This window comes from Uloborus diversus, chromosome 3 (assembly GCF_026930045.1).
Source record: "Uloborus diversus isolate 005 chromosome 3, Udiv.v.3.1, whole genome shotgun sequence".
Taxonomy (NCBI): domain Eukaryota; kingdom Metazoa; phylum Arthropoda; class Arachnida; order Araneae; family Uloboridae; genus Uloborus; species Uloborus diversus.
In genome coordinates, this window is record NC_072733.1 from 78,368,057 (window position 1) to 78,395,000 (window position 26,944).

General features: G+C 35.5%; 1 long non-coding RNA gene across 1 annotated transcript; it reads right to left on the reverse strand.

Annotated features, from left to right (window-relative positions):
• Positions 1 to 2,018: 2,018 nt before the first annotated feature.
• On the reverse strand, positions 2,019 to 26,924 carry LOC129219193 (uncharacterized). Its single transcript, XR_008580374.1, has 3 exons — positions 26,806 to 26,924; positions 11,303 to 11,405; positions 2,019 to 2,121 (listed from the first exon to the last, which is right to left on the reverse strand). It is a non-coding gene; the product is annotated as an uncharacterized LOC129219193 (long non-coding RNA).
• Positions 26,925 to 26,944: the final 20 nt, after the last annotated feature.

Consider the following 26,944-nt stretch of genomic DNA (forward strand, 5'->3'; position numbering starts at 1 on the left):
TTTTCTAGTAGATTGAATAAATGTTACGTCCGCCATTTTGAAATCGTGGACACACGTGCTACCTATTCTTAATTTTCACTCACCTGTTTATGGGTGGGCAACCCCTTAAGACGCCAAGTAATCGCCAACTTCATTTTCAAAGGAAAAACAGTTTTGTATTCTCATACACCTTTCTCTGCGGGAGGTATGGTTGGAGAGCATCGGCTAACAATAAGCGCTTTGTTAGCTCCCCCTATTCCCCCGGGTCTGAGGAAGAAATTGGAGTACACCCTATCTTTTGCCCCAAAACAGAGGAGAGGTTCACCTACCTTTTGTCCCAGTTATCTCCATTGGCACTCACATCCCTTTGCTTCTCACTGCCTCAATTGCGGATTTCAGGTCAGTGGGTTTGAGAATCGACTGTATGTACTTTAGAAGACATGTTTTTTATTTACATTTTTAAAATGCACTGTATGATATATTCATACATTGTTATTTTTTTTTTTTCAGACTTTCTTGAATGTAAATAGTGAAATAGTTTAAAGATCCCTACTGTTACCTTTTTTGGAAGATTGGTACAACTTTTCAGATTAAGAAAAAAATGTTAGGTACGGATTCCAAATTTTTAAAATATCCTTGGAATCAGTAGCATTCATTATCTGTTACATTTAAAAAATAGCTGATTTATATCTGTATCATTCACAACAACTGCATCACCATGATTTAAATTTCTAAAATCTTAGTTCCATACCATGATTTTTTCTTCAAATTACTTTATGTATGTACTATGTAGTTAGATTCATTAATTGAAAATAAACCTTGTCTTCTTTATTTCCCATATTTCTACAATTCTTATCATCATATTTTTTATGTATAAATTTCTGGTAGTTTGTATAAAATGTGTATATTCATTCCTTTTTCAGATAGCATTGTTAAATGGTTTGATTTGTCACACCTGAGTTCAGAATAATGTGCAGCTACATTTGATGTATTGCAGATATAGCATGCATTTGTTTCATGCTGACATCTGGCAGAACACATAATGTTGACACAAAGAAGACTGTAATAAATGTAAATAAATGCAGCGGCTTACCGCAATGCACATTTATACGAGTCTCTGTCATCTTTTAAGGGATTCCTGAAAATCATAGGCATCTGGTACACCACAAAAATGGGGGGGGGGTCAAAAGTAAGGAGGCTTCGGTGCCCCAAAGCTGAATTTGTATTTTTAAATGGGCTATTTTCTTATTTTTTAACACTTTTTCTTACTGGTTAAAAGGCCTCTATAAATATGGAACATAGCATGAAAAAATTACATTGGATGACCATTGTAAACTACCCATTTCCAATTGAAAGTTCTATTTTCATGAAATATGAGAAAAGTTGATATATTGTAAATTTTGTTTTCATGAAATAAATTAATCCACCCTGTAAAAATCAAGCTCTAATATGTGAAGGAGCAGTCATCTTTACATTTTGAAGTGAGGGAGCAGTTCCCCCTCCCGCACAAGAAACCTATGCTGAAAACTTAATATTGGAAGCTCGTGAAAACTATTCGGGGGAAATATTCCCTTTATTCTTCCTACCAAAACAACATTGGATAAACAATGTGTATCTCCATCTGCTACATTGCATTAAATTACTCATGATTGTGTAAACATTCTTGATAGTAAAAAAATATTAAATCACACATTTAAAAATTAATTAAAAAACAGTGAAGAAAATTTTTTTTTAAGTCCATCCCATTTACTTTTGTTCTTTAAAAGAGAGTTTCTGCCGAAAAATTTATGCTTAAATAATCCACTTTGAGAAGAACTACGTTTCCAGGAAATGAATATTTGTAATTTCTCTGACATTTCTTGAATTAAATACCCATTAAAAAGAAAGACAAATATATACTTCACTTATATATTTAAATAAGATTTATTCTTTTGAATGTTAGATATTTTGCGCAAAAGTAATATTCAATTTTTTTTACATAAAACTTTTAATTTTTTTACATACATTCATAACATGTACATTTTCAATACAAACACCTTAAGCTGTAAGCGAATATCAGTCTATATGAAAAACTTATTGCTAGGCCAATGACTCCAGACACTCTAGTTGTGATGACCAGAGTTTGTACAGGTTATGGAAATCCTGAAAAGTCATTGAAAAAAAAATAATGAATTTCAGACCTGGAAAGTCATGGAAATTTATTTCAAGTCATGAAAAAATGTCTTAGAGAAAGAGAAAGTAACATTAAGTAAAGGAGCATTAGAAAACTTGAATGATTTAACAGAATAGCACATAAAAGCTATTAAAAGTGGAAAATTGAACGATCCCTAAATCAAATCTGAACTTTGAAATCTCATTGCATCCACTTCTGTCGCAGCCGCTTGGCTTTTTTTGCAATGTGATTTTACTACTTGGACATCACTTATTTTGAATTCACTGTCATTTTCAACAATTCTTATGTTTCATATTCTGCAGTAGCGAAATTTCATTCTTTGTTTTGCCACACTCGCTCAAAAAAAGCAATTCAATTGCATCCCAGTTTGATTCCATCACTCGTAAGAACTTTATTATTAAATTTATCAGAGCTTATCTTAATTTGTTGAAGGTTGTAGAAAATAAAGATCTTTAGTCAGGTGATAGAATACAGAAAAAGAGGAATTTTAATACTCTAAAACAGTAGTGCCCAACATATGGCCCGCAAAATTAATCCATGCTACCCACTGTTATGTTCAATGTCAGGAATCAATCATTTTGGAATTTCTGTATACTTTTGAATCAGAAGATTGATTCATTACTGAATGTTTTTTTTTTTTTTCAAAAAAGATCTGGTTTAGAAACATAAAAAACTAAACTATGTGGTTTTACTTTAAAGAACCAAAATACTGTCGAGTTATGTGGATGATTGCACTGTTGACACTAAAAGGCAACTTTTGAAGCAAATTTATTGAAACTTAGTGATGACTCAGTCAACCTTTGTCTCATTCATTATCATTCTGCCTGTTTATAAAAAAACATAAGACATATAAGCATCATCATATTCGTTTCACTGCATTTTTACTTCACTTAAATTTATATGATGAAGACAAATAAGAATAATTTGGTTATTTAAGTGTATAATTTTTTCCATTATGAGTAAGTGCTTTAACGAGGCTGTGGCATTCATGTAGACGTTTTTCTGATGCTCATTTCCAAAAATTAACAAGTTTGAGATTAAATAGTGCTATTCTCTTCGTGTAACAAGGTCATGAAAATTTTCATTGAAGTCATGAAAAAGTCATGTATTTTTTTTTATCTAAATAGAGTACGAACCTTGGATGACCTAGAAGGAAAAAATGCTGCACACAAATCCTTTTTGAGCATGAAAGGTTTACAAGAAGTTTCGTCTAGAACTATACCAGCCTACTTTCCCGTATACCGATACTACTTTTTAGTACTTGATCAATATCCTCAAAAATAGCTAAAATCGCAAAGTGTTTCAAACATATCTTTTTAATATTTTAAGCTAATTTCTAGGAATAAAATATTCCCCACTCATCTAAAAAAAAATAGATGCTTAAAAAAAAACCAAACAAATAAAATAGCAGCACCTTTTAAACAAAGCAGCTAATACACTTTTTTTCCATTAAAAAAAATTCTTTAACAGCTTTGAAAATGAAAAAATAATAATTGAAATTAATAAGCTCATTAAAATAAATCATACCTGCCAACCTCCGAGAAAAAAAATCCGGAAGATTTTTTTATTTTTATCCACAAGATTTTAACGCAAAATAAAATCAAACAGGACACCTACCCTCTTTACATTTAACAATATATTAAGTATGAATTTCATATCAATTGAAATTACTTTCGTTTAGTAAATATTACTTTTATTGCTTTCTTTAAAAGTTTGGAAATAACATTTGTTACTCATCTTAAAAAAAGAACGAAGCAAAAACAGCTCGAATTGAGAGAATGAAAAGATAATTGGCGCCGAAATTATGCCCCTAGTTGCACGCCGCGACGCTTGCTTTGATTGGATCCCGATGAAGTCATGCGCTGTATCACTCAGTGACGTCATAATCTTGCCTCGCTTCTTCTCGTGCCATTCTCTTACGGCAACCTTTCCTTGGCTACTTCTAGGAGGATGGAAGGAAGGGGAGACGGCCAAAGCGGGGAAACATGTAGCCAAAACCGTAACCGGATTTTAACTGACGCGAGCAAAAGAGTTCTAAACAAATGCGGCTTCGACAGTAGTGTGTTGCTTAAGTGTTATGGTGAATCTTTACTATCTATTAATCAAAAATGCCTGCTTGTGCAGCGTACGGCTGTACGAACAACCCAGAAAGAAAAATTCCAGGGATATCTTTTCATAGGTAAGTTTCAAAATTTTGTTTTAACACTTGTTAAACCTTTTATTTCGCATAACAACGTGCTGAAATGCCCTTAAAATGATCACTTAGCTTATAGCTTAAAATTCTTAAATAACTTAATGCTGTGCAACAAAATTGAAGAAAATATATTATAATTGCAGCGTTTACTGATCTTAGTACATTGTTATTAATTTGTTTCAGCTGAACAATGCACAAATGACAACGTTATCGGAGCTTAAGATTTTAGCAGTATTTGTGACTTAGATCGTTTTTTACAGCACTAATAGCAATTTTATTATAATTGCAGTGTTTAATAATTCTCGTTCATCGTTGTTCACATTTTCTTTCTGCTGTACGATGCACAAATGACAACACTATCGGAGCTTAAGATTTTAGCAGTAATTGTGACTTAGATCTGTTTAATATTGCATTAAATAGCAAATTTAATGTAGTAATTGCAGCGTTTAATAATCCTAGTTCATTGTTCATATTTTCTTTCTGCTAAACAATGCACAAATGACAACGCTATCAAAGCTTCAGATTTTAGCAGTATTTGTGATTTGGTATCTTTTATACAGCACTAAATAATACGCTTAATTAAAACTTCTTTTTTTTCATATTTTTTTATTTTAAATATTGTGTTTTTATTGAAAACAATTGATTAAAGGAAATTAAATGAAATTCATAAAATTCAATTTTGATCAAAAGAATTATTATTTAAAGTTCATAACTTTCACACATGCATTTTGTTTTGTCATGCATTTATTTTACTTTCAAAATGTAAACTTTTACTGTGCATAATAAAGATATTTTCTGTGGTTTTTGCATTCTGCAGTTCTTTCAAGCAATGTTCAAAACTTATGAAAAAAAAAAAAATCCACGCTTTTATGTTCATACACTATATGCAGACAATCTAATTTTTAATGAGTACTATTTTAGACATACTTTTTCGTAAATTAAGTGCATTTAAGCTTCTGAAAGCGTGTTGTAATGGTCGGAAATGAATGACGACTACATCCCAAATTTAAAAAAAAAAAAAAGAATACAAATTAAAGGAAAAAAAAACGTTAAATTTATAGCTTATTACATTGTTATATATGATAAAGCATATTTCACATTAAAACAACAAATATTACGGAAATGAAACACATTTCTCTCTCTTTCTAAGCCTTTCCCCTGGTACTCTACATTGAATTTCGTCGCTTAGTTTAGAGCACTTTTCCCCTACCCTTTCCCACCTCTGTCCGCGGCGACAAGTGCCGGGACCACCGTGACAAAAATGCGCGCTTTCTTCGGTCCTTCCGGGCCTGGAACAACTTAGAAAAACCTAGGTGGCGCTACAGTCTAAGCGATTGAGATTCAAATCAACAATCCAATGTTTTGCTTTACGTTTTCCAACGACCGTTACTGAAAATGTTTGACCTTTCACCTTTCTGTAAGTAATGAATTGATGATTATCTGAAATAAAGGTAAGTGATCTGAAATGTTACTTCAAATGATTTAGTAACCTTTATTAAGGTTTTGTTTTAATGTTTGCGTAAGACAGTTGTTTCACACTTCTTACAGGTTGAATTTGTTGTTAGTCTCTCTATTGCTTTTTTAAAGGAATCCTTCCGATCTTTTAAATTCAGCTTTGCACTTGCATTAAAGATTAGTAAAAACGTTCAGATTATCATTGTTTTTATTAAGTTAAAAAATCTGTGCAACGATTTAAAAGGAAAGTTAAGAATTCGATTGCTGAATCTCAGACAGCATATTGCAAGTTATATAGTGTCTTCAATTTACAATCTAGTGCTATACCTACAACATCAAATATCTTTCAGTTTTACATGAATAACTTTAATGTTAATTACTTTCTAAAATGCCATCTTTCTAGAATGGATAAACAAGTGAATAAAAGTAATTTCATAAATTTAAAATATTTAATTGGTATTTTGGAAGTAAAAATGTAATACCAATCCAAATATCAACTGAATATTCGGTGCATCTGCAATTGATTATCAATGTTTAATGAATATTTAGAAAAAAAATATTTTAAAACTTTAGCTGCACATTTGGTTTAAATTATAGGAGAATGAATTTAAAGTGCTAAATTTTTCTCTTATTTCCTTAGTAAAATATTCAATTATTTAATTTATTTATTTTGGTTATATGCATGAGTATATAACGTTTTCTATGTTTTTCTCTTTTTAACCTACTATTTTTACTTTTTGAACTAATGGTGGTTATTTTACAATAATAATTGTTCTGATAAGTACTGTGTTATAGAGAAAGAGATATGAGAACCTTTCATGTGTCTTTCAAAAGGAAGTCTTAACTCTAAATTTGACCTATCTATTGAATTTATAAATATGCTTTAGTATATATATTCTTGAAAAACCATTCAACTCAATCTTGCTTAGTTGGGATTTGTTTTCAGTGCAAAATAATTGTACACAGAAATATTTTTATCTTAAGACCTATCAAAAAATGACATCATTTTCAACTTTTCTTTGTTTCTGTTTTTTAATTTTATATTACATATTTTAATGAAATTAAGAGTTGCCACTAAAAGGCTCGAAAACGTATCGATATTATCTTAAACGTTTGATGGAATGTATATTGATTTTTAAATTACAAGATAATAATGATAACAATAAAAAAAATACCTTGTCTATTTATTGGTAAACACATTTTCATAGTATTGTCATGTATAATATGCAATTAATAATTTGTTTCTGTTGAAAAATCTTTTTTTTTTTTTTTTGGATGATCAGACTTTTAGCAACGTTTTCAAGAAAATTTATTTTGAAGATTTTCACCATTTTACTTTTTGTTGAGAAAATATTTTGCTTCAAAATTATTTGTTGTTATTTTTTTCTTTTTACTTTAATCTGTGGAAAACAATTCATGGGTAAACACATTTTAAGAAAATTTAATTTGCTCTTTCAATGAAAAAAAGCTTGCAATCGAGTATATTGTCAGCGAACGAAGCAAAACGTTCGATCGCTTAGCGTGACTCACTCAACTGTGTTCCGGGCCCGGGTAGAAAGAACGCGCGGCGACGAATGGAGCGCGCGCTTTGTCACGGTGGTCCCGCAAGTGCTCGCACTCGCTTCGCGGCTTTGGGCGTCTCCCCTTCCTTCCATCCTCCTAGGGCTACTTGGCCTGAAACGCGGTGCCGCGTTCCACAAAAGTATCGTTAGCACCAAAATTGGCGAGATAATTATTTTTCCTACAAAACGTGAAAAATCCGGAAGATTTTGCTCATAACCGGAAAAACGGAAAAGGACATAAAAATCCGTAAAACTTCCGGGAAATTAGGAAGGGTTGGCAGGTATGATAAATACATCATATCAAAAAAAAAAAAAAAAAAATCGTTTTTCCCCCTGTTGCCAATGATAATTTTTTTGATGAATTAATGCACTTGCTAAAATAAATAAGAACAAAAAATGTCAACTTAAAAAAATACTTTTCATTGTCAAAAAAAAAAAAAAAAGAAAAAATGGCCCGCGCATATCTTTATGTAGAAACATAAATGACTTCGAGTTTATTCGCCGAAAACAGAATACCTAAATTAAAACTTTAGCGTGAAAATAAAAACAAGTCATATCAATAATAATTATTTCACAGTTAAAACAATAGCTGCGGAGTCGGAGTCAATTTCATTTTAGGATAAAGGAGTTGGATACGAATATCCAAGAATCGGAGTCAGTCATTTGTCCTCCGGGTATAAATTTTTGCCAAAGCTACAAAGTCATAGTCGGAGTCCGATTAATTGTCGGGCAAGGGAGTCGGATTCGGAGTCAGGTGCTCCTAAATTCTTGGAGTTGGAGTCTGGAATTTGGAGTCAAGAGCTATTTCCAACAAAATTTGTTTGAAGTAAATCCGCCTTCAAGTACGGAATCTACATTGACTTTCAGTTTCCCCATAGGCGCTAATGTTAAGGGATTTGAACTGTTCAAAATTGAACGGAAAATTGTTCAAATTAAAAAGATATTTTATAGACAAGTTTTTCACCAAAAGCTTTTTCCTACAAAGTTTGTTTGAAGCAAATTCGCCTCACAGTTCGGAATTGCCTTGAATTTCCCCGTAGGCTCTAATGTTAAGTTTTTTTGAACTGTTCAAAATTGAACAAAAAATAGTTCAAATCAAAAAATGAAATATGGGAATGAGGTGTCTTCGCCGAGATCTTTCGAACAAAAAGAAGTTTTTTCGAATTGGACTATTCATTCAAAAGTTATTAGGGGGGGGGGGGACAGACAGACAGATATTTTCTCCCATCTCAATACCCTACTTTCCAATTTTTAATTTTTCAATATTTATTTAATCATTTTATTTATTTTTGACTTTTTTTTGTTTTTCGCGATATTTTTAAGATGCATTAAGCCTTCTTTCATGCTTTTTTCTTCTTTTTCTGACTTTTTGGGAAAGTAGGCAAAAAAAAGAGGTTTGCTGCTCCATTCTGTGGAGAAAACTTTTTAGTAGTATAGAACATTAACAATCCCATCACAGAAAGATAAATACATTTAAAAAAAGGTGAAGTAAAAAAGAAATAATTAAAGCTGAAGTAATAATATGGTGACAGAATATTTATATTTAAATTTAAAAAAAAAATTATCTTTAACATAAAATATGCAAAGGTTTAGCAGAACAATAATTATGACTAATCTGATGCCAGGGCCGTATCCAGAGGGGGGGCCTGACGGGCCCGCCCCCCCCCCGAAACCCGAAATGTTTTGTACCGTAAAACAGAAGTTTCTTTTTTTTAATTCGTTATGTCAGAAAAGGAAAATGACAAAGTTTTTTTTTATTCTTAATTTTGCTACTATTCAAAATTTATAATATTTTGAAAAAATACAGAAAAAGCAGTTCTAGTTCTCATTAGCTGCAAGGCACACTTGAAATTTAGACCTTTAATTAGAACTTCCTGCTTTCTTTCCCAATTCAATTCAGGGCAGTCCAGGGTTAAAGCAGGCCTTTTGTCAGTTCGGTAGACTTGAAAAGTCTACTTACTTCTGTGCACTTCCTCCTCCAAGGGCGAGCACAGAAATTTTGGGGCTGTCACAAATGCTTTTTTTGGGCCCCCTCCATATTGTTTACCCATATTTTCAACCCTATGTTTAAAAATATTGGGCCTCATTTAAGCTCGGTTCCGGGCCAACAGGTGTCCCTTCTCACCTCTGTGCACGACCCTGCCCTCCTCCCTCTAAAACTCTTATAAAACTTACACTGTACTGATTTCGAGCCGGGGACTCCCCAAAGACTGGGCCCCTAGTTTCCGATTAGGCGATTATCTTGTTACCAAGATGTGCCAAATTCAGCTCCTTGATACATCCTGAGTAAAAAATGCAAAAATCGCGATTCTCGCGTTTTTGTTGCATAATTTTCAAGATCATTTTTTGACTGATATGTTTCTTGTCTTGCATTTATTTAATGCCGAATTCAGAATCTTGGAAGTTCTTTTGTTATTGCTTGTTTTTATCTTATTTCTACTGCATACTGTTAATATCTTAAGCATGAGAAAAAAAAAAAAAAACACTTCCTCTACTCTCTTTCATTTTCTCCACTACTTGTGATTGAAAAGAAAAGTTTGTTTCGAGAAATATTTCGTTGCATTTATTTTTAACTTAAAACGGGTGTATCTTACAAAGTTACAATCATTTTGTAAGACTGTGCAATCAACTTCTGAAAAGTGTAAATAAAGAGCTTCAAATAATTTCAACTGTTCGAGAGTCTTTGAACATTATTTAAGTTTTCGAAATTCCATGAAAAGTTCTTCAATTTTGTATCTTATTAAGAAAATAAAGTATGAATTGTCCAAACGGCTAGAATATTACTCTTCCGTTCTTATTTTCTGAATGTCTACACTATTTCTTTTAAACTATTTTGTACAAACTATTTTCATACTGTAAGGCATTTAATGAAAAAAGAAACGGGGGTAGGGGGAGTGATCAAAAACAAACTTCACTAAAAGCCGATATGAGCAGATGACGAAGTGCTTCTCTTTTCTCCTCTCTTGTTTTTCCTCTCTGTCCATTACGTTCCATGATTTGACGAGCAAGCAATTTTTATTTTGTTTGATCTTGATTTGCAAAAGAATGTATAACATTTAAAAGACTTTGTTTGCCTATTTCTTTTTTCATATTTTTATAGTTTCAATTACCTAATATAAGGCCTCAAAATACAGATTTTTTTCCCGAAAATTTCTCGAGGGAAAACCCCCCGGACCCCCTGAAATTATGGATGTTCTACATCGACTTAAAGGGACACTCTCCTGGTATCCTTACCACTACAAGTTGAATAAAAAATAAGAAATTAAAATAACAACAGTCCAAACATTGGAATCATTAAAAATCGAGACAAAAAGTCTTCTATGTTAACATTTTTATGCGTTTGGTGTGTCTATATATCTATATGTGTGTGTGTTAGGGCAATGTGCTAATCCGGGCCCCTCCCGAAAAAAAATTCTGGATACGGCCTTGTCTGATGCTTTCTAAATAAAATTTACATAAAATAAAAGATGAATGATAGTTTACCATGAAATAATTGTCTTTATGATAGATATTCGTTAAGTCATTTAAAAAAATTCTTCTATTAAAAAATGAACGAAGATGTGGCATGGCAAGCGTACCTAGAACAGGGTGTAATGCTTAAGGAAAAAATGTAGCTCTGTAGTCATTAGGACAAAATGTAATGTGTAAATAGTCTGCATTCCATTTAATACATGAAACTTTCCTAACATCTTTTCTTCTCTCCTTGTTTGCCGTGTTTTACACTTGATAATTATCACTTGTGATTTATCACTCAAGTGATAGTTCTTGTGCGGGATACATACTTATAATTATTTAGCAGTAATGTAGGTAAAAGGTAATAAATATGTCGGGTTCTTGAATGACGAAACAGACTTTAACTGAATATGATTTTAATTCTTACTGAATAAAATTATTTAAATGATTATGCATAGATATTACCATAACAAAACTGAATTATACCTTATATTTCTGGTCCAATTTTCTCCTGCTTTTCATCTTTTGGGAATCTGAGCCATCACACTCACTGAAGGGCTTGCAAACGTGTACAAAAAAATTCACGGTTCTAAAGGAAAAAAGGAATATATCAAAAGATGTACATAAATACAACTAAACGGATAAAATGTTCTCATCAAAATAGTCAAAAATTATCAGGTTTATATGTAAATAACACATTTCAATTAAGTAATTTTCAGCATATATTCTTAGAAATGATGTTTGAACGACATTGAAAAATGAGTGTTGGCTAAAAGCAAGCTTGAAGGTATTACGCACCTAAACAAAATACTTGAAATATTGATAGTAAAAGTCACAGTGTAGAACAGCTTAAAGACCGACACTTTTCCTAGACTAACCCGGAATTCCATTCTTTTCTGAAGCAAGATGCGGAATTGCCTTCTCCCTCACCTTGCCTCTTTTGGGTATTGTCACGATCATATAGTTTTCTTCAAAAAAAAAATATTTTTTTAATAAAATTTGTTGCTTTTGACGACATAGATTCCAAAGTTTAAACTATATCTAGAAAATCTTTGCATCACTGCTCAAAATGTTCTGTTTGAAATGCTTTAGACATTAATGGATCTGCAATAATTTTTTTTAATCGAAAGCTATGAATAAAAGTTTTAGAAAAAATTAATAAAAGCAGAAAATAACACCAACACTACACAGCAAATGACATTATAGATGGATATAGGTTCAACAAATGAGGACAAACGTCTTACACTGAAGAAAAAAAAATGGTATATGAAATGAATGAAATACGCATATGTATTTTGTAACTTTAGTTTTAATTTTTTATTCATGCAAATGGCTTATAATCCAAGAAAAATCTGCAGTGATTAGTGAACAGTGAAAATCACAACATGGAACATGGGTGGTTAAGTGAACCTAGACTATACTTCAGAATTATTGCATTCCTCGCTCTAACGTACTTTGAACCAAAATATTAAAACTTAAAGCTAATTAGTTCTAAAAAGAAATTAATATCTGCAGAATAAACAGAACCGGCAAACGATATAACGTAGGATATCGGTACGACGAATGTAGACAAACATTCGTTTTATTTTCAAAAACAGAAAAAACACATAAAATTAAGGAAATGCCACGTATTTTGTGACTTTAACTTATTTAATCTCAATGTAACTTGCTTTTAATTAGAGGAAAATGTGTAACGAATTTGTTTAGAGTTAAAAATAGTAGCAACACAACGTGGAGCAGGGTGGTTCATTCAGTGATTATAAACAAAATTTTATAATATACACATTGCATATAATGCTTTAACATACTGTAACGGATTCGGTGCGACTTCCACTTTCTTGAAATGAAGACACAGTTCTTGATAAAAACACAGGAAATTTATTTTCACTATGTACAGGAAAGATCTTCAACCACTGCTAAATTATTCATCAGCAATTAAGCAGTTATCACACTACACCGTAAACTCAACGTTTACACACGTATTTACTTCCAAATACGAAAACAACACAGCGAAATGCCTCGCTATAAACAGAGCAAAAATGCACTCAGTTCGAAATATCAACCGAAACTCCCCGTTTATCCATCGCTAACGGCTTTTATAAACATCCAAGAATTTTCCACAACATTCTTTCTGCTTCGAGAAATGCGTAGACCGTTATCAAATTTTATCAATGAAAATAAAAAGAATAGGGGGTTGTATACTTTAGCCATATGTTAAGGGGTTGTATATTCATTACGGGAAACTATTTACAGGTTACGTTACTACAATAATTACTATTTACAGAATTTGTAACATTGCCCCCTTCCTAAGGACTGCACGTCCCGGGCAGTACAATCCCCAGAAAGGGTGCCAAACTTCTATCACAAGTTCACAATTACACACATTAAATAATAACTAACAGATACAGAAAACACAATAATAACAAGAAATATTACTAAACATTAAAAGCAAAAATTATCTACAACTTTTATGTTATCAACCATGGTTGTTTACGTAATACTCATGAACTATGGCCATAGTATGGGGCTAACCGATCATAATGTACAACCCTAGGTTTTGCATTAGGTGATTTTTGGATCCTCACTACGACGTCATTTAGTCGGTTAACGACTTTGTAGGGTCCATCCCAATGCGACTGTAATTTGGGTGAAAGACCTTTCCGTCGGATGGGATTCCATAACCAAACCTTGTCGCCTTCGTTGAATTCATGTCCAGTAGACCTTGTGTCGTATCGGGTCTTCATCTTCTCCGCCGCGATGTTGATTCGCTCTCGTGCGAAGTTATGAACGTCTTCCAACCGGGCCTGGAGATCCTGGATGTACTCCTCAGGCGATGCAGGCGCATCCGGAGGACGACCGAAGACGAGATCACAAGGTAGCCGAAGCTCTCGTCCGAAGAGCATCTGAGATGGGGCATATCCGGTAGTCTCGTGGACAGCACTGCGGTAGGCCAGCAGGAACAAAGGTAGCTTCTTGTCCCAATCCTGTTGATTTCTGGAGACCATAAGCGAGAGATTATTTAGGATTGTGCGGTTAAATCTCTCCACCATGCCGTCCGATTGTGGGTGTAGTGGTGTTGTCCTAGTTTTCTCAATTCCGAAAATTTGACATAGGCCCTTAAACACAGCAGAGATGAAATTCCTCCCTTGATCGGAATGAATCTGCAAAGGTGTTCCATATCTCGAGATCCAATGTTGGACTAGAGTCTCTGCTACGGTGGTAGCCTCTTGATCTGGAATGGGATATGCTTCCGGCCATTTGGTGAAGTAGTCGATGGAAACGAGAATGTATTTGTTCCCATCAGCAGTTTTTGGTAGAGGACCCAGGATGTCGATCCCAATTCGTTCGAAAGGAGCTCCAACGTTGTACAGATGTAGCTTCCCTCTGCTTCTCTTCTTCGGTCCTTTACGAGCAGCACAGGCGTCACAAGAATGGCACCACTTCTCCACGTCATCCTTCGCCTTGCTCCAGAAGAAGCGCTCCCGAACTTTATTGAGAGTTTTCAAGACACCAAAATGTCCTCCAGTCGCACTACTATGTATTTCTTTCAGAACATCTGAAATCCTGGATCGAGGAAGTAGTAACTGCCACCTAGATGTCTTGCCGTCGTGAGATTCCCATTTCCGGTGTAGCACGCCGTTCCGTAAATGGAGTGAGTTCCATAAAGCCCAGTACCTTTTTGTTGCAGGACTGAAGATGGAAACGTCCTGCCAGCTAGGGCGTCGACTGTCACTTTCCATGAACTCTAAAATTGGTTTTATGTCGGGGTCTTCAAGTTGATCTTTTCGAACTTGGTCATCACTCCATGGATCAGGTTCTGATGATGTTGGAGTCACTGTCACCTGATAGGCGGTAGGGCTAGTCGTTCCATACTGTTTCTCGATTCGGGAACAATAGTGGCAGTTCTCAGGACAGGGTCTCCTTGATAAAGCGTCAGCATTACCGTGAGATAACCCTTTTCGGTGCTTGATCTCCATGTCATATTCCTGGAGCCGCTGTATCCATCTGGCTATCTGGCCTTCTGGATTCTTGAAGTTCAAAAGCCAAGTTAACGAGGCATGATCTGTCCGAAGCAGAAATTTTCGGCCGTAGAGGTAATGATGGAAGTGTTCTACAGCTTTCACTATGGCCAGTAACTCCTTTCTGGTGACGCAGTAATTTCGCTCCGACTTTGATAAGCATTTGCTCCAGTAAGCGATGACATGTTCATTTCCGTCAATTTCTTGGGATAAAACAGCTCCAATTCCCTCGTTGCTCGCATCAGTGTCCAGGATGAAGGATTTTTCAGGCTGAGGATAGGCGAGGATAGGCGTTGATGTTAAAGCCTCCTTCAGTCGTAGAAATGCATCTTCGCATTCTTTGGACCATTCAAACTTTTGCTTGCTCTCCGTCAGCTTATGCAAAGGTCGTGCAATGTTGGAAAAACCCTTCACAAACTTCCTGTAGTACGTGCAGAGCCCCAGGAAACTTCGCAACTGATGGATGTTTTCGGGACGACTCCAACTCCTGACCGCAGATACCTTCTCTGGATCGGTTTGTACACCCTCAGAAGAGATGATGTGGCCAAGGTAGTTCACTTCCCGGCGGAACAAATTACATTTGGACGGGCTTAACTTCAGATTGGCTTCTTTAAGCTTTTGCAGCACCTTCCTAAGATTTGCCAGATGTTCTTCGAAGCTGCGTCCCACGATGATGATATCGTCTAAGTAGACCAGACAGGATTCGTAGGAAAGTCCTCTTAACACTGTCTCCATAAGACGCTCGAACGTAGCTGGTGCATTGCAGAGGCCGAAGGGCATCACTTTAAACTGCCATAAGCCTTGTCCAGTTGTAAACGCTGTCTTCTCTCGGTCATCAGGGTGTATCTCAACCTGCCAGTAGCCGCTCTTCAAGTCCAGGGTCGAAAACCACTTGTGTCCGGAAAGAGTGTCTAAGGTGTCGTCTATCCGAGGAAGAGGGTAACTGTCTTTCTTGGCGATTTCATTCAGTCGTCGGTAATCGACACAAAATCTGGTGGAGCCATCTTTCTTTTGGACCAAGACGATGGGAGAGGCCCAAGGACTGGATGACGATTCGATTACATCATTCTCCTTCATCTCTTTCAGGAGGGTCTCAACCTCTTCCTTCTTGGCGAACGGTAGTCGTCTTGGATGCTGTTTAATAGGGGGGTGTTCTCCAGTGTAGATCCTATGCTGCGTTAAATTCGTCCGGCCCACATCCTCCGATGTAGATGAAAACAGATGCTTGAAGTCGTCCACCAATTGTTCCGCAGCAGTTCTTTGATCCTTCGATAAGGGTGCACTCCCAATTAACTTCGATGTCAAGGACTCAGAAGACACAGTCTCGGGGGAATTGATTCTTCTAATGATGCAGTTTACGGGAGTACAAGTTGCTAACACTTCGCCTTTCCGGATATTCCTTGGCCTTTCACTCACGTTGGCGACTCTCACAGGAATTACATCCTTGGAAAGGTCCACAAGCGTAGATGCCACCAGCACTCCTTTTGGGTTATTGCTTAAGTTGGGGTATTCAATGAGTCCAAATCTAAAACTATTGCTTTCTTCAATGGAGCCGGGTATTAATGATTCTGACCTTGAGGGAATTGATAAATCTGTTTGGGCAATTATTTGATGAGCGGATTTTACATCACTCTCTGCAGGGAAAACGGCTATGTCTTCTCTCATCGAGTGCAGCTCATTAGTCTTGAAGTCAAGAGTGAAGTCATATTTCTTCAAAAAGTCCAATCCGAGAATGAAGGGGTCCGTGATATTAGCGACGAATGCCGTATGATGGTAGGTGGCATTCCCAAACACTATTTCCAAGTCCACTTTACCGTCAATCTCAATTTTGTCACCTGTCACAATCTGGAGACTTACGCGTGGCGATGTCCACAGCAGTTTCAATCCAAATTCACGAGCCACATCTGTCCTAATGATTGTCACATTGGCTCCAGTGTCAACAATCAGTCTGCAGGGGTTCCCATTTACATGTGCGTAAATGAAAAGTCCATCACTGCCACTACTAGAAGAGGAAATCTGCAGAGCTTTAGTGGTGGTGATTTCCTTCCCTCGCGTAGCTTGGCGAGCCGGACAACTCCTTCGCAGGTGTCCTTCACTACCGCATTTCCAGCACTTCTGCTCTTGTTTCTTTTGGGCTGTTATGCTGCTCAACTGTCTTGTCAAGTCACCGAGTTGTCTCTCAAGTTCAGCGAGGTGGGACGACCTGGAATCAGACTCATCAGCTTCCAGAGTTCGGATGGGATGGCGATTCACACGGGTTGCTTGCTGGGCGGCCTCGTATCTCATCGCATACACAACAGCAGAATTCAGGTCTTTGACATCCGCCATCCGTAGAGCTTTCTGGATTTCCGGATCTCGAACCCCGTCGATGTAATAGTTGAGTGCCAGGTTGTCTCGAACATCCGCAGGACAGTCGCAAAAAGCAAGATGAGACAGTCTCTCGATGTCCGCCGCAAGCTCTTGCAGGGTTTCCCCAGTTTTCTGGAAACGGGACTTCAACTGGAGTCGGCTCAAATCTTTCTGGCACTTCTCACCGAAGCGAAGCTCCAACGCAGATGTGAGGGCGGCGAAATCCAGGCGCTGGCTGTCCGGAAGGGTCTGAAGAATCTCCGCTGCGTCACCTCTCAGGGATGCTGCAAGATGACAGGCCTTGGTAGCAGAGTCCCATCCGTTCGCTTCCGCCACTATCATGAATTGAGTTTTGTAAACCTGCCACGAAGTTTTCCCATCAAAGGTGGCAAGTTTAATGGACGGTCGAGCAACCGATGTGGGAGCGCCAAACTGTACAGAGCTGCTTTCCGCGGTCGCAAATCTCCTTTCCAGGTCTTTAAAGATGTCTTCTTTAAGTTGATGAAATTTTCTATCTTCTTCTTCCAGTTTATTTTCTACAGCATTGCATCGGCCTTCAACGGAACTTAATTTTTCTTCAAATTTCTCTTCGATTTTATTTTCCACTGCGATGAATCGGCCTTCAACTGCCTCAAACTTTCCTTCAATAGCATCAACTCGATGCTCTATCTCATTAAATTTATTTTCCATCACAGTCTTTACCGAAGTAAGATCGTTTTTAATTTCCTCTTGGTTAGAAACTAGGTCATTTTTCAGCACCGTTAAATCACTTTTCAATTGGTTTTGATTAGCCGCCATATCATTTTTTAATTGTTCTTGATTAGCTGTAAAACTTGCAGTCAAGTCACTTTTTAATTGTTCTTGATTAGCTGTAAAACTTGCAGTCAAGTCACTTTTTAATTGTTCTTGATTAGCAGCCATATCACTCTTCACAGAGGTGATTGCGTCAAGAAGTTGTTTTAATTGTTCATCCATTGCGCGAATAATCACCATAAAAATAAAGTCCAAATTTAAAAAGTCTTTATGAAAAAATGTCCAAAGTCACACTTACTGCAAGAAAGTCCTGAAGTAGCCCCACGTTGGGCGCCAAATTGTAACGGATTCGGTGCGACTTCCACTTTCTTGAAATGAAGACACAGTTCTTGATAAAAACACAGGAAATTTATTTACACTATGTACAGGAAAGATCTTCAACCACTGCTAAATTATTCATCAGCAATTAAGCAGTTATCACACTACACCGTAAACTCAACGTTTACACACGTATTTACTTCCAAATACGAAAACAACACAGCGAAATGCCTCGCTATAAACAGAGCAAAAATGCACTCAGTTCGAAATATCAACCGAAACTCCCCGTTTATCCATCGCTAACGGCTTTTATAAACATCCAAGAATTTTCCACAACATTCTTTCTGCTTCGAGAAATGCGTAGACCGTTATCAAATTTTATCAATGAAAATAAAAAGAATAGGGGGTTGTATACTTTAGCCATATGTTAAGGGGTTGTATATTCATTACGGGAAACTATTTACAGGTTACGTTACTACAATAATTACTATTTACAGAATTTGTAACAATACTATAAAATGACATAAAAAGCATCATGACTGAGTAGAAATATGCAGAATTTTTTTAAAAAGAAGCAAATTTAACAACACTTCACCTCAACGAATGTAAACAAACGTTTATGTTAAGCTGAAAACCGACCCCCCCCCCCCCGATAAATTTCACGAAATACGAATTTTTTGGTGACTTTTACTCATCTAATATGGAAATAGTTTCATCAATTCAAATAGTTTTTGATGGAAGGAAAATGTACGACTATATAGTAACACCCAGTGGTTGGAAGTAGCGCGCTACAAGTAGCGACGCTACTGTAGTAGCTACATTTTTGAGTAGTTTGTAGTGTAGCGCACTACTTTTTTTAAAAAGTAGTGTAGTGAGTAGTTAACTACAAAAAAATAGTAGTTTGTAGCGATTTCTGGAAACTACTTTTAAATAAATTTAAAAAAAATAAAGGTTCAAACGAATTTGACTGGCACAAATTTTACACAAGTACATCAGCGGAGGCAATGAGAAACTAGACGCATTAAAATACGAGCTGATCTCAGGCATTTCATTTTTACATTATACGTTATATCTGTTTGACGCCATTAGTTTGTTTGCCGTCGTAATTTTAATATTTCACCAATATTTATATTGAAAAATGCATTTCGCAAAAATGAAGATATTGGTGATTTTGCGAGTTGAAAATTTGGTGAATTTTATATGAACAGACCGAAGATTGAAAAACAAAAATATTTCAGCGAGGCTTAAATTTTCGATAGTTTTCACCAAATAAAAAGAAACTACTGAAAATGTTATAGAAAAAGATGAAATTGAACTGTTCTGGAAGACTTACAATACTTACGAGCATTAGAGTGTTTGAGAGTATGATAACGGATATTTTTCTTAGTGTCTTCTGATGAGCTAATTTATCAATTTTTTTTTGTTCAATCCTCTTACGGTGTGTGTGTGTATTAAGGTGTCCCCCCTCCCCCCCCACAAAAAAAAATAGAAAGTTGAATTTTCAAGTCGCACACTCTCTTACATTTTATCCTTTTTCGTCAAAAAAAATATTTAATTTGAACAACAGCAACAAGTGCCGATTATATCTGAAAGTGTGAACCAGCGCTTGTGTAGCCAAATTAAAATAATTTTTTTTTTTAGAAACTCAAAATTTCTGTTGATAAAACGCTGTTCCTATGCCCCACATATGCACCACAAAAACATTTATTCAAATTAAAAACTATTTAGATATCCCACACGTGGCCTAACATTTATAATTTTCTTGAAAAAAATAAGTTTTTGATACATATTTTCAGAAATGTAAGATTTTACGAAATTATCAGCTGAAAAATATAAACAGTAAAGTAGAAAAGTAGGTAATTAGCGTTGTTCGGTGTGCCCTGTCACACCCTACAGCAGCGCCACCTACGGCAAGTAAGAGTAAGCTAGCAGAAGCAAATTGGATGTTCAACGAATGAGGAAGTTATCCTCAGCTGTGCCCTGCACATATATGTAACGGCCCCTTGGCCTATGTAAAGAATCATTATCAATTCAATGCCCCTTTGGCATTAATAAAATACTTAAAAATTTTCATAATACAGTCCACTTATTTCTGTGCTCTCAACCATTAGTCCGTGCTACCCTGAGCTCCAGTAAAATGACATCACTTGTTGGATTAAACCGTCAACGCGGAGCGCTAAAAGTCAAAGTAGAGAAATTGTGTAAGTTCGCATCTTTATTTACTCTGGATATTGAAGATGTGACAGAAACCGAAATTTTGCTAAAAAGCAAAATGAAAGCTGTTCTCGAACTGAAATCAGCACTTGAAGAGATGCTCTTGTCCTATACAAGACTCCCGGATGAAATCGATCTAAAGGACGCTCTATCCCTGACAATGGAGCTTCAAGACGAACTGGATCAAGTAGAGGTAAAAATTAATAATTTCCTCTTGAAATTAAACTGCAATTCATCTACTGAAGAAACTGTTAAAAATGTAAACAAATTTAAAATTCCCGACTTACCCTTACCCTCATTTTCGGGAAGGTATGAAGATTTCCAGAACTTTAAAGTTCAATTCATGTCTATAATCGGGAATAATTCTGAACTAACCCCAATGCAACAATTATGTTATTTAAAAAGTTGCTTAAGGGGAGAAGCTAAAAGACTTGAATCGTCTCAAGATACATATGACTCTCTTTGGTCATCTTTAGAAGACAGATATGAAAATAAACGCGCAGTAATAGAACATTATGTGCTTAAAATATTAACTATGTCTAAGATTCAAGACTCTCCCAATCAATTAATGCAATTGATAGATGATACAAGATGTCAAATCCGCGCATTAAATTTACTTGAATTAAAATCTAACGAACTGTCAGACACATTAATTCTACACATCTTGTTTCAAAAATTAGATTCAGATGTCAGAAAGAGTTTCGAAATGACACTAAACAAAAATGTCATTCCGAAACTGAACGATTTCTTAAGCTTTTTAGAAGAGCGTTCGAGAATAATTCAAGCGTCTACTTCTCAAACGCAGAAAAAGAAGTTCGAAGTTAATATGAAACTTGGCACCCATCCAAATAGTGAAAACCACTCTCTTCTTCTGAAGAATAATAATAAAACTAAGCAATGTGTGATTTTCAATTGCAATGAAACGCACCCCTTATATCGGTGTGAGAAATTTAAACAAATGAATTTAAACAAAAGAATAGGCCTAGTAAATAAGTATAACTTTTGTAGAATTTGTTTGAATAACCATCTTCCAAATCCTTGCCTTTCGAAGAGCAAATGCTTCATTTGCAATAAGGCTCATCATAGTCTGATTCATTGCATCGAACAAGAAAAAAATGAAGACGCCAATACGTCTTCTCAAGTAGGCGATATATCAAGTCCACCCCTCCCTTCCTTCCCTTCTACTTCAAACGCCTTACTAGCGCATGAGAATCAGAAAAATCCTTGCGTTATTTTGAACACAGCTGTGATTTATTTGAAAAATAGCAGTGGATCATTCAGTTCATTAGTGGCTTCCTTAGATTGCAGCTCAAGTGTTAATTTAATCACCACGAATGCCGCAAATTCTTTAGGATTAAAGAAGCAAAAAACCCACGTTCCCATTGCAGGAATCAGTGAGTCCATCTGTAATTCAAAATCATTTATCTCAACAGAGTTATCTAACGAAACTAAATCTAAATTATACCATCTGGATATGTTAGTTGTTCCAAAAATTGCTGTCTTCCCTCCATGTCATATAAATATTTCCAATTATAATTTTCCGTCAAATGTGAAACTAGCGGACAATGCATGGAATATTCCAAAAAAGGTAGATGTAATACTGGGAGCCTCCCTGTTTTTTGATCTTTTAGGCAAAAATAAAATTAAAATTGATAACTCACAATTATATTTAGTTGAAACTGTATTCGGTCATATCGTATCAGGTACCGTTCCGCCATCAAAATCCGATAAACCATCATGTAATTCATGTTTTCTACTTTTAGAATCTGAGCGTTTGGACAAAGCATTAACCTCCTTTTGGGAAATTGAGCAGGTTGATCAAACCAAACCAATAGTTAGTGAAGAATTGCGTTATTGCAATGAACATTTTTTAAATACTCATTATCGGAAGAATGATGGTAGATACGTTGTTTATTTGCCTTTCAAACCTCAAATATCAAATGATGAGGGATTGGGGGATTCTCAGCAAATCGCTTCAAAGAGATTAACTCAGTTGTGGAAAAAATTAGATCGCGACCCAAAATTAAAAGAATCGTATGTAGATTTTCTTCAAGAATATGAAAATTTAGGCCATATGGAGGAAATAGTTGAGGATAAAAATCCTGAAGAGGGCTTTTTCTTTCCCCATCATGGTGTGCTCCGACCGTCCAGCACGTCATCAAAATTAAGAGTTGTTTTTGACGGGAGTTGCAAATCAACTAACGGAAAGTCACTAAATGATTTGTTATTAAAGGGAGGAATGATCCAAGATGATCTCTTTGCTATAACAACGCGTTTTAGAAAACATATTTGGGCGTTTACTGTTGATATCAATAAAATGTTTCGCCAAATCGAAGTAGATCCTTCTCACTCTAATTTCCAAAAAATCTTGTGGAGAGAAGGGAAGGAGGAACCGGACAAAATTTTTCGCTTAAAAACTGTCACATACGGATGTGCAAGCAGCCCGTATCTTGCTACAAGAACGCTGCAACAACTTGCAAGGGATGAGGAAAAAGGTTTCCCATTAGCCTCGGAAATCGTCCTCAACGATTTTTACATGGACGATTGTCTCTCTGGATCGTCCAATCTGACGGACTTCAAAGAATTAACTAGACAATTATCTGAACTACTTCAGGCAGGTCAAATGTGTCTACACAAATGGCGTTCTAATGCAGATGTAAGATCATTAGACTGTCCAGATTTCTCTTTCAAGGAAAAAGATTTAGATTCACCAGTGAAAACACTAGGACTGCTATGGAATAGTAACTCAGACACCTTTAACTTTAAGGTTACTGTGAACTTAAGCTCTACTTATACAAAGCGAGAAGTGCTCAGCCAAATTGCTCGCTTATTCGACCCGCTAGGACTAATCGGTCCGGTAATAAGTCAAGCCAAAATATTAATGCAACAGCTTTGGTTGCTAAAATGCGACTGGAATGAACAAGTTCCACCTGACTTTTTGTTGGAATGGGACAAGTTTCTAAGGTCTCTTCCAGTTATAGAAACATTTAATATTCCAAGATGCATCCTTGTACAAGATCCGACCTCCATCTTAATCCACGGCTTCGCTGATGCCAGCGAAAAGGCGTTTGGAGCGTCAGTATACCTCAAATCCTCTAACTCGGACACTCATAGCTGCAAACTTATCTGTAGCAAAAGCCGAGTTTCACCTTTAAAGACGGTCAGTATTCCCAGATTGGAGCTGTCAGCATGCCTCCTGCTATGCCAACTGGTTCACAGAGTGATGACCGCTCTCAAGCTTAAAATAGATAAGGTGACATTATGGTCAGATTCGACTATTGCTCTCGCCTGGATCTCCACCTCACCACATCTCCTCAAGACATTCGTCAGCAATCGAGTATCATTGATTCAGGAACTTTCTAAAAATTTTGACTGGAAACACGTGATTTCCGAGTGTAACCCATCAGACCCATTGTCCCGGGGACAAGACGCCATTTCGCTCTCTACGAACAAGCTTTGGTGGGATGGCCCTGAGTTCCTTGCAGATGACAACTGGACCTTCAACTCAAACAAAGAATCTAATTACAGTGAAGAACATTTTGCGAAAGAACTGAAACAAAATACAACTTCCCTGTTGACTGTACATGACAACTTATTTTTTGAGGACCTCTTTAGTATTACAAATTGTTTCTTGAAATTAATTCGTGTGCTTAGTTTACTTTTTAGGTTTCACAATAACTGCACAAAATCAAATAGTAAACTAACAGGCCCCATCAGTTCGGATGAAATGGAAAAATCTAAAATTTTCCTTCTTCAACTTGTACAAAGTAAGTACTTTTTTGAAGAAATTTTGGCTTTGAAAAAAGGTTTGCCACTCTCTTCAAGGAGTAAGTTAAAATATTTTGATCCATTTCTTGATAAAAATGGTTTGATTAGAGTAAGTGGTAGGATAAACAATGCAAATTTAAGCTATAATCAAAGGCATCCCATTATATTGCCGTCTGAGCATAAGATAACCAAACTTATTTTTCTTTATTTTCATGCTAAAAACTTTCACAATGGCCCACAAGCTTTGTTAAATTCGGTTAGGCAATTGTATTGGCCACTTAATGGCAGGAACGTGCTAGACAGATTGTTCATCAATGTGCTATTTGTACTAAGGCAAAACCTATCCCTTCTCAACAAATAATGGGAGAATTACCTTCAGAAAGGATTAATGTTAATTTTACGTTTAATTCTTGTGCTATTGATTATTGTGGCCCATTTCTGATTAAGTATAAGGGCCAACGAAGAGGTAACTATCACAAGATATACGTTTGTATTTTTGTTTGCATGGCAACAAAAGCAATCCACTTAGAGATCGTAAATGACTTAACTGCCGAAGCATGTATTGCTTGCTTAAAGCGGTTTTTTGCCCGACGAGGAAAACCAGAAAAAATACTTAGTGACAACGCAAAGAATTTCGAGGGTGCAAATTCAGAAATTAAAAAATTGAGGGATCTTTTCAATAAACAAAATGATTCTTTGTACAATTTTTTAACTGAGGAAAATATAAAATGGAAATTTATACCTCCGAGAGCACCAAATTTTAATGGTCTTGCAGAAGCAGGAGTCAAGTCTTTTAAGTATTATTTTAAACGAACTGTAGGAGATACAATATTAACCTATGAAGAGTTTTTAACTATTGTTATTCAGGTAGAGAGAATTTTAAACTCACGCCCTCTAACTCCTTTAACATCAAATATTGATGATTTAGATGTTCTAACTCCTGGACATTTTCTCATAGGTAGACCAATTAATACTATCGCTAAACCTAACTTGACTGAGTTAAATAATAACAGACTTAATTTATGGCAGAAAACAACTAAAATGGTTCAAAATATCTGGAAGAATTGGTCAAATAACTATTTGAGCACATTAATCTAGAGAAATAAATGGTTGTTTGCTAAACAAAATGTAAAAATCGGAGATATGGTAGTATGGAGGAAAACCTTCCTACCTGTAAATGGTTATTGGGAAGAATTAATGAGATATTCTACGGAAAAGACAACCATGTAAGAGTTGTTACAGTTCAGACTAAAAATGGTATATACAAAAGACCAATTACAAAAATTGCAGTTTTGCCTATTGAGAATGTATAAAGATTTACCTGTAGAATTTTATATTGTGTGTAATTTTGAATTGTATGTGAATGTTCTGTATTTCTTTAGTCATTTTATATAATTTTTTTTTACTATTTATATTTGATTATTTATTATATTAATTTGTTGAAATCAACATTTCAACGCCGGGCGGAATGTTCGGTGTGCCCTGTCACACCCTACAGCAGCGCCACCTACAACAAGTAAGAGTAAGCTAGCAGAAGCAAATTGGATGTTCAACGAATGAGGAAGTTATCCTCAGCTGTGCCCTGCACATATATGTAACGGCCCCTTGGCCTATGTAAAGAATCATTATCAATTCAATGCCCCTTTGGCATTAATAAAATACTTAAAAATTTTCATAATACAGTCCACTTATTTCTGAGCTCTCAACAAGCGTTAAATAGAAATTTTTGTTTTCCTGCATTTTTAAGTTTCCCACATAGTACTCAAATATATGGATTTTTTCCAGGTTGAGTTTAAGTTCTCATTTAAAATATATTATTTTTTTATTATTTGTTTGTTGTTGATCTGTAAATGTGTTTGCCATTAATTTTTTAACTTGATATTCTATTTAAATTTATATGTAATTTTTTAAAAGATAACTGAAAAAAAAAATCAATTTTTTAAATAAAATTATAAATTTTAGGTCAAGTATGGCATATCTAAATGTTTTTCAATTTGAATAAATCTTCTTGTGGTTCATGTGGGGTGTTGGATACAGGGGCAACGTTTTATCAACAAAAATTTCGAGCTTCTAAAAAAAGTTTTTTTTTTTTTCGATTTGGCCTAGCATACAAGTACTGTTTTACACTTTCAGGTGCAAGTCGGCACGGGTTGCTGTTGTGCAAATTATATGAAACTTTTTTTCACGATTGTTTTGACACAAGAGGAAAAATACAAGAATGTATGCGACTTGAAAAATTGACTTTCATTTTTTGAGGGACAACCTATTGTGTATGCTTTTTATTTACTTATTTTTTGGAAAGTAGCGACTACATTTCAAAAGTAGTTTGTAGTTGCTACATTTAAAAAAAAGTAGTCGTAGTTGTAGTTAACTACATTTGTAACAAAGTAGTTGTAGTTGTAGTTCGCTACAAAAAAATGTAGTTTTTCCAACCACTGGTAACACCACATGCAGAATGGTGGCTCAATGGTTCACTATGCGAACGTAAACAAAACTTTATTGAACTCTCAAATAAAATCTGTATCTAGAATGAACATAAGAATGATTGCATTTGATACTTCAACTTACCTGGTATTGAAATAAGTCCTTTTTAAAACGAAGAAATCGAAAAAACCTTTCCTAATTTCGCAAATATTATACCTCACTCAGTGTCCTCGTAGAAATAACATGGGAGGGAAAGTAGAGCGCTGGCATGTATGGGAGTGAC